Below are 10,679 nucleotides of genomic sequence, written 5' to 3'. Positions count from 1 at the left end.
CTTTTCTCATTTTTCCTATTCAAATTCATTGGGAAACAAGTAAGAAAGTAAGGTCGGTCAAGCCCGACCATATAATACCCTACAATAAGTAATAAAGCAAAAACATTTTTCTTTAAAATTTCAATAATTTATATTTTTGAGTGATTTTCGGAAGTGGGCATTATATGTACCGCTCACCATGAAATTAGATCGTGTGATTTATGTCTATATGAAAGTTAACTATGTTGTACCAACATTTTTAAGCGATTTATGCACGTTAAAGTGATTTTCGGAAGCGGGTCTATATGGAAGCTATAACTAATTATGGACCGATCGTAACAAAATTTGGTGACATGAATTTTGTATATATAAAACTTATTTGGAGCGGAATTTGTGGAGATACATATATAAATTAAACATTTATGACCGATGAAGTCCAATTTCGGGCTAGGTGAAATAATGGACCGATTTCAGCCAGTTTCAATAAGCTTGGTCCTTGGGCCGAAAAAATAATATGTACCAAATTTTATCGAAATATCTTCAAAATTGCGACGATGCCGTACGGACGGACATCGTTTAATCGACTCAGAAAGTGATTCTAAGTCGATGGGTGTTATAAACATCTGCACAAACGCATTATACCCTCCCCACTATGGTGGTGTAGGGTATAAAAACTCCCGGGGAACAAACTCCCACGGAATTTTTTTTATAATAATAATGCGTCGAGTTTATTGACTTTGTACCGTTTTGCCATGGGTTGTTGTTGTAGCAGCATGAACAATTTTACAATAATCAATCTGGATGTTCTGGTGGATCTGCATGTTGTTCAAGTCCAAGAAATTGTGCTAATTCAACAGGATGAGTCCATAAATCCATAGGACTGAGTGAAGTAGGATTCCTGACCACGTGCTGTTCAGCCTGTCATGCTGCCTGCCTCGGGGGAGACTCCAACTGTGTGACGTTGAAGTTTGGATGACTCCTCCGATGACATCCCAGAAGGAACTGTTACCTCAACATGACGTTGTGTTCCTTGACCGGTAGAACCTTGGTTTTCTCGTGAATGTTGTCTTCGGAGGTAATTTGAAGGCAGCCTGTGACGGTCCTTAAGGCTGCGTTTTGACAGCTTTGAATATTTCTCCACTGGGTATCACTCAACGAAGGCGACCACACTGGAGCAGCATAGTTGACCACTGACCGAACAATCGTCTTGTAGGTAGCTAGCAAGGTTTCTTTGTGCATACCCCAAGTACTGCCTGCTAGTGCTTTGAGGACCTTGTTCCTATTTCGCAGTTTATGCGTGATTGCAGTGGCGTGTGCTGAGGAGGTAAAAAGGCTATCAAAAGTGACATCCAAGATTTTCAGGTGGTTCACTGTCGGAATTTGTACGCCGTCGAGCATGATACCTAAGTTCAGTTTTACCTCCTTCGTCCAGGTGGTGAAGAGTGTTACCGATGACTTCGTTGGTGATAACTGGAGCATTTGTCTATAAACTCCACGAACGACTGCCTGCCACTCAGATAGTTCACTACCCATCTCTTCGTGTTGTTGGGCATTGTGGACTGCAGGATGACCTGGAAGAGTGTAGCGTGACTAACAGTATCGAAGGCTTTCGACAGGTCAAGTGCCACTAGGATAGTCCGTTCACAAGGCCTCTGCTGGTTTAAGCTCTGTGAGATCTGAGTGACTATGGCGGATAATGCTGTGGTGGTACTGTGCATCTTACGGAATCCATGCTGGTGACGAGCTGCTGGTAGTTGACGGGTTAGCTGGGCTAGCGTTCTAATCAGCTACTAATTTGGCCTGCAAGCCGAACATCCGCAGGGGTAGGAATAAACCTCCCTGGTGGAATCCTGAGATTGCACACGCCAGAAGGACGTGTCGTAAACTGTTCAACGAGGCAAAGAGACTGGGTAACTGGCCGGCATATAAGTCCTCTGTGAATCACTTTAAGAACCTTACGAGGAACGCGAAAAGGAAAGCCTGGAGGGACTTCTGTAGCAGCGTGGAAGGATCCTCTGAGACTAACCGATTACGTAACATTTTTTCAACTTCACCGGTTGTACCAAGCTATATCCAGAAACCCTGTGGTAGATGGACTCTGAATAGTAAGGAAACACTTGAGGTCCTTCTGGACACTCATTTTCCAGGCTGCCTCCCAGTCGATGATGCGACTGTGACTAGGGCTACCGATTCTGTCGCTCCGTGTGATAACTCTGTTCCGATGAACAGGGAAAGAATCCAGTGGGCAATCAAAAGCTTCGACCCGTTTAAATCTCCTGGGCCGGTTGGCATTATTCCTGCAGATCTTCAGAAGAACGAAGAAATAGATGTACCATGGCTCACTAATATATACACAGCGTGTATTAGATGGACCTATATCCCTACATGGTGGACGAGGTGTAGAGTAGTCTTCATTCCTAAAGGAGGTAAGGCGACTCATACTAAACCAAAGGACTACAGACCAATTAGACTCGCATCCTTTTTACTGAAAACACTAGAAAGGGTGATTGATGTATACCTGAGAATGACCATTCCAACTGAACTCATCTCTAAATCCCATCATGCCTACACTAAGGGCAGATCTGTGGAAACAGCTCTACACTCGTTAGTTGGCTCCATTGAAGAGTCGCTATCACATAAGGAGTATTCACTTTGTGCCTTCCTTGATATTGAAGGTGCTTTTAACAATGTCAGGCCTGACGCCATCCTATCTGCGATGGAAGAACTGGGGATTGATATTGGTGTTCGCCGGTTAGTCTGAACGATACTCGGTTATAGAGTCATATGTGCTACCCTAGGTGGTACAAGTGCTTCAAAAGTGGCCAATCGTGGAACAGGGTGGTGTATTATCTCCACTTCTGTGGAACCTGGCTATGAATACCCAGGATGGACAGCAGAAGGATCAAGACAGTCGCATATGCTGACGATGTTGCAGTTTTTATATCTGGTAAATTTCTGGATACAATATCTAGTTGTATGGAATCAGCATTAAGTACACTGAGTGAGTGGAGTATTTTGAGTATACTTAGTGTGAACCCACAAAAAACGGAATTGGTTCTCTTCACTAGGAGGTATAAGATCGATGACTTCAGACCACCTAGACTGAATGGAATCAGTCTCTAGATCAGAGATAATGCAAAGTACCTTGGCATTGCTCTAGATAAAAGGCTATCCTGGAATTTGAACATTCAAAACAGGATTAACAAGGCATATGTGGCCATCTATTCCTGTAAATCAATTGGATATTCAAAGCAGTTGTTAAACCCATCTTGTTCTATGGAGTGGTGGTGTGGTGGCATGCATTGGATAATGCTACTCACAGGAAGGCTCAAAAAGGGGTAGCAGGGTCGGTGGTGGTTTCTTCATTGATAACTTTGGGATTAAATCCTACTTCAGGCTACCTAACTTCTGTACGGCTCTTCAAGCGGAAGTTACGGCCATTAAACGTTCATCCAACTGGCTGAGGTTTTATCGAATATCTGGTGATATATGTATATTTACTGACAGCAAGGCTGCCGTTAACGGAAAAGCGGGTGTCTTCACGACATCTAGGTTAACCGAGGAATGCCGGGTATCCCTTAATGAGATAGCGATACATTCTAGGATAACGCTTATATGGGTCCCTGGTCACGATGGAAATCAGGGTAATTGTATAGCAGACGAACTGGCCAAAAGGGGGGCGATGATGGATGATGAAGAGATCGATCCCTTTTCTGGTATTTCCCTTGCTAATTGCAAGATGGCTGTTCAGCGGATACTATATGAATTTGCACAAAGCAGGTGGACCAATGAGTCTTCCTGTGTTATAACGAGGTCTACTTGGCCCGTATATGATGCCAACAGGACGAATCTACTTATAGAATTTCGTCGTGAGAAAATAAGGCTAATTGTTTCATTCATTACAGGACACTGTATAATTGGGACACATGCTAGGAGATTGGGCCTACGGTACAATGACTACTGAAGGAGCTGTCACAATGAAGAAGAGGAGGAGACTGTGTCCCACCTATTCTGCCAATGCCCGGCTCTGATAAACCTGAGGGAACTCATCCTCGAATTACCATTCCTATCATGCTTAGACGAGCTATCAAGATTGAGTCTTAGACGAATCTACTCTTTCATCAGAGAATCTGGTTGGTTTAGCCTGGAAACGATGGACGTATAATTAATACACAGACGTTTACCCCTTGGGTATCACAACGGGATCAGTTTTCTTAATGGACCCAAGTGAGCTACTTGAAGAGTGGTTACCCATGGAACCCAACATAACCTAGCTGGGGGAGGAGAAAAGCTTCGAGTGTCTTCGCTACAGGGGACAGGAGGGAAATCGGTTTATACCTCACTGCACGCCAGGTTGTGCAGTTAATCAGACCAGGACTCGCTATTGTGATATCTGGCGAACTTGCGCAATTACCCATAATCCGTGTGGGGGCATCATCATTTAGTGTGCAGAAGGTGGATTCGTCAATCTGTTCCGCCAGTGATGCTCCTCTCTGGTCTTCCCCAAGACTTGAGTGCCAGAGCTGATGGTGAGCGTTAAAAACCCATAGGACCAAACGAGTATCACCATCTAATAAGGTCCTAATGTCGGGATGGTAGCCTGTTGGACAACTGGCTACTGTCGGAATGTAGACATTATAGAGCTCCAACTCCGTATCTCCCGATCTGACCGCAATACTCTGAACTTCAAGATATTGGTCTCTAGAATTCAGATCGAGAGAAAGAGCTCTATACTGCACGGTGTTGTGTATAATAAATGCGATGCCTCCACCGTTGCCTCTGGTGCGGTCTGTTCGGAGAACGTTGTATCCGTTGCAACTTTGCAGACTGGAATTACTCGAAAGTTTAGTCTCCTGGACCGCAGCGACCACGATGTTGTGTTGGCGCATAAATCGGGTTATCTCAGAAATTTTTTCTTGGAGGCCAGGTCTACGGACTGCAATCGATGGTGTGAGCGGCGATGGTTGTTGTACTTGCTGCTGTTGTTGTGATTGCGGTGGGGAGGGTGGAGTTGTGGCGTAGTATGACGACGATGATGCCGAAGACGCCGATGAACTACGTCGCTGGCAGCATGTCGCAACGTAATTCTCCGACCACTTCCTTTCATTATTAAGTCCGGAACAATTTCTAAGGTGACACCAGCCCAAACAAGAGTTGCATCTTAATTGTGTTGACATGTGGTGCAGTCGGTTCTGGCAAACCGTGCAGAACCATGGTCCGGGATTTTCTTCAACTCCGGCACGGACCAGTAGGATGCGGAGCAGCAATGCCGGAAGGTGCAGCTCCGAGATCAAAAATTGTATAGTTGTTGTATATTTTTGTTGTATAGTTGTATAGTTTTCATGGGTATTGTCGTTTGGTGAAACCGTTCTCCTTGCTCATCGGATTTGGTATGGAGTTGTTTGATAAAATCGTCAAAATTAAAATGAAGAAAATGCAGCTTTAATGTAATCGATACGCCGATTTCCTCAAGAAAATACAGCATTTCAAACGATGAATCAAAGTTGCTCTAATGTCAGGGCCATAGGGTAACATAGAGACGAGAAAGAATTGTCAAAACCCTATCTCTTAAATGAATCAAAAACAGAAAAGAAAACATTAACATAGTGTAAATACAATGAGGTGAACAAAAATTCGTTTTAAATTTACTACAATACCTTTTTTATTTTTGTCATCGCTACGCTTTGGGAAAACGCTTTTCCAATAGTCGAATGCGTTTGGACAATTACAACGGCCACTTTGATGAATTTTTAACAATTCCCAATTTTATTTGGTCTCCACGAATTACATTGGAATTGATTCAGAGGTGAGCGCGAATACCAATTACAAATTATCAATTTGGTTTTTATCACGTAGTGGTGTCCGTATATTTCCATGCCTTTAAAAATTACAAATTACAGCAGATAAAAAGTACGACTAAATACACCTTTTGTGGATTCTTACTCATTCAGGATCATATGTGTCTAGTTTCATGATTCCAGTAACTCGTTTCTGTATTGTATGTGAGAAACTATTCATTCGAAATATTTATAAAATTCTTGTTAAACACGGGACGAGTATTACTGAATCGTTTACAGCGTCTGTACTTTGAATGTATTCAGTTTGAACATTACCCAAGTCATCCTGTTAAAAACTGAATGACTAATGGAATTTTAAAAAATGTTTCGATTCGAAAACTTCTCACAAGTTACTTCGAAAAGTAACATAAAATAAATAAAAAAAGTACAAAAAAAAAATATCTCCCATGGATTCTAACTCATTCAGGATCATACGTTCCTAATTTTATGATTCCAGATTATTATAAAATAGCTGACCCGACAGACGTTGTCCTGTCCAAATTAAAAAAGCTTGTATTCGATTTGTGAGAAGCGGTTTGAAATGGATAAAAATAGTTAAAAAGAAAAAAAAAAGTATTGTAGAATGATAATTTTTATTCATATAGGTTTGGGATATGTTTGATTTACATTTGATTTTAAAATATGTACAATGAATTTTATGGTCATAGAATAAAATATAAATAGAAGCGTTACTGAGAGACAAAGAGCCTAGTGAGTGATCACAGATCGAGCTCTTTTTCTTGATTAAACGCTTATTGGCCTAGTTACTAACGATTTAATTTTTGTTCAGAAATATGAGTGATCAGAGATCGAGCTCCTTTTCTTGATTAAACGCTTATTGGCCAAGTTATTAGCGAATTCATGTAGATATTTTGAGTTTTTATATAAAAAATCAATTTTTGTCCAGAAATATGAGTGATCAGAGATCGAGCTCGTATTCTTGATTAAACGCTTATTGGCCAAGTTATTAGCGAATTTAGATATTGTGAGTTTTTATATAAGTAATCGAATTTTGGTGTGAAAATTGAGTGATCACAGATCGATGTATGCAAATGTATTTAAGTGGACAATTTTTATTTCTGTAAAAACTTTTGCGGACTATTGCGAACATTAAAAAAAATTGCCAAATCGGTCCAGGCGTCCTGCGATTTTGAATGTATCGAACAAAAATTGGGGTGGTCAATTTTTCTTTCAGTAAAAACTTAAATTGGATTACTATGAACATTTCAACAAAAAATTAACCAAATCGGTGCAGCTGTTTTCCGATTTTGGATAAATCTTAAAAAGTGGGCGTGGTCAATTTTTCATTCCCTAAGAACCTAAGTTGGACTATGCCAACATTTAAAAAAAAATGTGTCTAAATTTAGATACATAGATAATGTATTCAAAAAGTACCACTACACCATTTCCAATTATATTTCAGAAATTTCTAATTATGTTTCAGAAAATTCAAATTGAATTTCAGAATAAAAAAACAGCCATTAAATCACCCCCTTAGGTTCTCACATTTTGGTACCCGTCAAGTTTGAAATTTAAAAATACCCCATTTTGCCAATAATTTTTGTATGAATCCATGAACGAATGTTAAAAATGTTATCAAAAATATTAATATGTATGTAATTTCAAATAAAATGTATTGACCCCTTTTTATACCCTTTACTATGAGTGGAAAGTTTGGCATTCCGTTTGTAATTTCTACATTTTTCATTTGTATATTCTGGATCGTTATAGATAGCAGAATCGAGTATGTCAGTATGTTGAAATCAACTTTCCAAATCCCACAAATTACAAACATGATTGATACATCAATATATGGGGAAATCTCCCGGCTAGGTTGCTATTTGAAATCGAGAAAATCGAAATTGAAATGACTGAGATATAAGCAAAAAACAACTCTATCCCACGTACACAGCATACACAAAATTTTAAATAATTAAAGCAATATATCGATGGACATAAGATGATCAATAAGATTTATCTTCTGTCTGTATATACACAGTGTTTTATAGCAACCGAAAATTGGCCAAAATAGAAAAACAAAATATCGATGGCTTAATATAAACAAGGCGTAACTCGATTTTTTGTTACATTACAGGAGAAGGATAAAACTTAATAAAATCCATAATATTTTAGACACAAAAAAAGTTTTAATGCAATTTTTAATAAGAAGAGACATCACATTTTGTTTCTCATTTAAAATTATTTATTTTTTATTTTTTTTTATTTTAATGAAGTTATTTAATATACACTTTTTCATTGATATTTTTGAAAAAAAAAAATTAGTTACGCCTTTTTTATATTAAGCCATCGATATATTTGTACAATTATAATTGTTTAAAAATGGTTTATTAATGTTGTTGAAAATGTTGAAAATAATTATGAATGCTATATTAAATTGTTTTTTTTTCAAAACTCGGATATTTTTTGCGATAATCACCGACAACTTAAATCAAATATAGCTTCTCCTCTTCGTTTGCGCACATAACTTAATTGTAGTCCTCCATCATTTTCACGCCTTTTTCCGCGGTGTCGTTTACAATGTGACAATTTTCAATGCCACGTTTCCGGCGGATATCGTGGCGAGTTGAAGCGTTGAAAAAAGTTTCTAGTTTTCACAGTTACGAAAGCGCTCAAGTCATTCTACAAATTGCTCATTTACTTTTACAAAATTAGTCAAAATTATTTCTTGCTTCGTATAGAACCTTCAACATCTTTCGTAATTGATGTAATTGAATACATATACAGTCCTGTCACATAATTCCATTCCGATCTAAAGTGGAATTAATTCCGTGTTTCGAATCTGCAGAAAAAGTAAAACGACAATTTCTTTCGGAGTGAAACCATTTTCAAATTGGTATTTTTTTGAAAGTGGTTTCACTCCAACATATTAAGCTTTCATGTAGACATAAATCACACGACCTAATTTCATGGTGATCGGTCCATAATTGGACATGGCCCCCATATAAGGCCCACTTCCGAAAATCACTCAAAAATATAAATTATTGAAATTTTAAAAGAAAAATGTTTTTGCTCTTTTACTTAGTGTAGGGTATTATATGGTCGGGCTTGACCGACCATACTTTCTTACTTGTTTTCTCATACCACTGTGCGCTGTCAAATTAAAAAAAAAAGAAATTAAAATGAATTCAATATTTTTGGAATTAATAAATTACACGCAATCTGAACAACCTAAAACGAAATCGATCGGAATAAAAACTACGGAATTGAAACCAAGAAAATGTGTGACAGACACGATAATAAAATTGTTCGTCTTCGGCAATAATATTTACCTGTTGCTAAGGTATTATTCGCCGTTGTTTTTCTGACTCTTCTTGTTCAAATTTCCGTTTTTCAATACCTGCAAGTTTGTTCTAGAGAAATATTGGGGATACAAAAATAATACCTCCCTATGTGTGACTCCTGAATAGTTTTTATCCATTTTCCTCCGATTTTGTTGTCATGAACTTTAACCCTCGTTCGGTACGCCAATTACACTGTCCAACAACTTGAGACTTTTTGATTGGAACAGAATAGTGACCCTATAATTCTGAAAGAGCATGTTGAGTAGATAATTTTTGTAGAATAAACTTATAGTCCAGCTGGTCTGAATTTTTTTTACAGTGGCTCAAAGTTTTCATTTTTTGATTGAAGGGAGCATTATACTAACTGAAAAAAATGTAAGTTATTATCTGAGAGAATTCTTATGATCAGAGTTATGTTATGGAATTTTATGGGGATCATTTTTGTGGAAGAACTTAACCCTCTTTAGGGGTCAATTTGACGCTTTTTTTGAGAAATTAAAAAAAAGTTCTTCCAAAAAGGACATTTAAGGATTCTACGAAAATGTTTGCCGGAAAATTTCAGTGGGGGTCACCAAAGATACCAAAGTTGTAAATAAAGCTCTTTACGCTTAATAAGCAAAATTACACGTCTCACATTTTTTAAAAAAAATTACAAAAAATCTATTTATGATCCGAATGAGCTGATATTTAAAATATAAATAGTCCTAGAGAAGATCTACAAAAAATATATACACATATGTAAATTATCACTTTTAGGTCAAGAGTTATTTAGATTTATTTATTTTTTTAAATTTTGTCTGATATTTTTTTATGTTTTTAGACATGTCGGGCCTACGGTAGTTCGATATTGTTTTTTAAAATATCACCAGTATTTGCGATCAAATTTCGAATACTATAAAAATAACTTGCTAACTGTTATGTCGCCCCTATGAAAAGTTACACGCATCCAAAGTTGGAACAGGTAAACATGGCCGTATTTTTTACGTTTTTTCAAAAACACATTTTGCATGGAATATATAAAAAACGTTAAAATTTTTCAAAAGGGTGCAAGGTTTGTGGAGCTCCTGATGAATAAATGTAAGCTTTTTGTATATGCAGTTGGTATTTGTGAAAACCTTAGGACTTGAAGATTAACAGTTTAGTGAATTTTTCGGACTTCATTTACCTTAGAAACTAAAAAATTTGAATATTTGGATTTTCCATGAAAAATAAATATAAAATTTTAATTAATGTAAAATTTTAACGGTTAAAGATATTACAACAAAATTTGGTAATAGTGTAGATCCAAATGTCGTTAAAGCAATTCCTAATACGGGGAAAATGTGTTCTAAAAACTGATTTTTTTAGAAAACACCCTCTTGTGACGTTATTTACTGAGTGATAGTAAAATAACTGTGTACGTGTTTAAATAAGATATACGGCTATACATGCATGGAGCTTTTTCGAGGATAGGTGCTTTGCCTTTTTAGAATTGTTTGCTCAAACCAAACAGACAGACATTGGTCTGCGACCAATATCTCAATCAATATATCGCTATATTTTTGGTGATGGGCATTATGTA

This window comes from Calliphora vicina, chromosome 3 (genome assembly GCF_958450345.1).
Source record: "Calliphora vicina chromosome 3, idCalVici1.1, whole genome shotgun sequence".
Classification (NCBI taxonomy): Eukaryota; Metazoa; Arthropoda; class Insecta; order Diptera; family Calliphoridae; genus Calliphora; species Calliphora vicina.
This window is presented reverse-complemented; position numbering follows the sequence as displayed.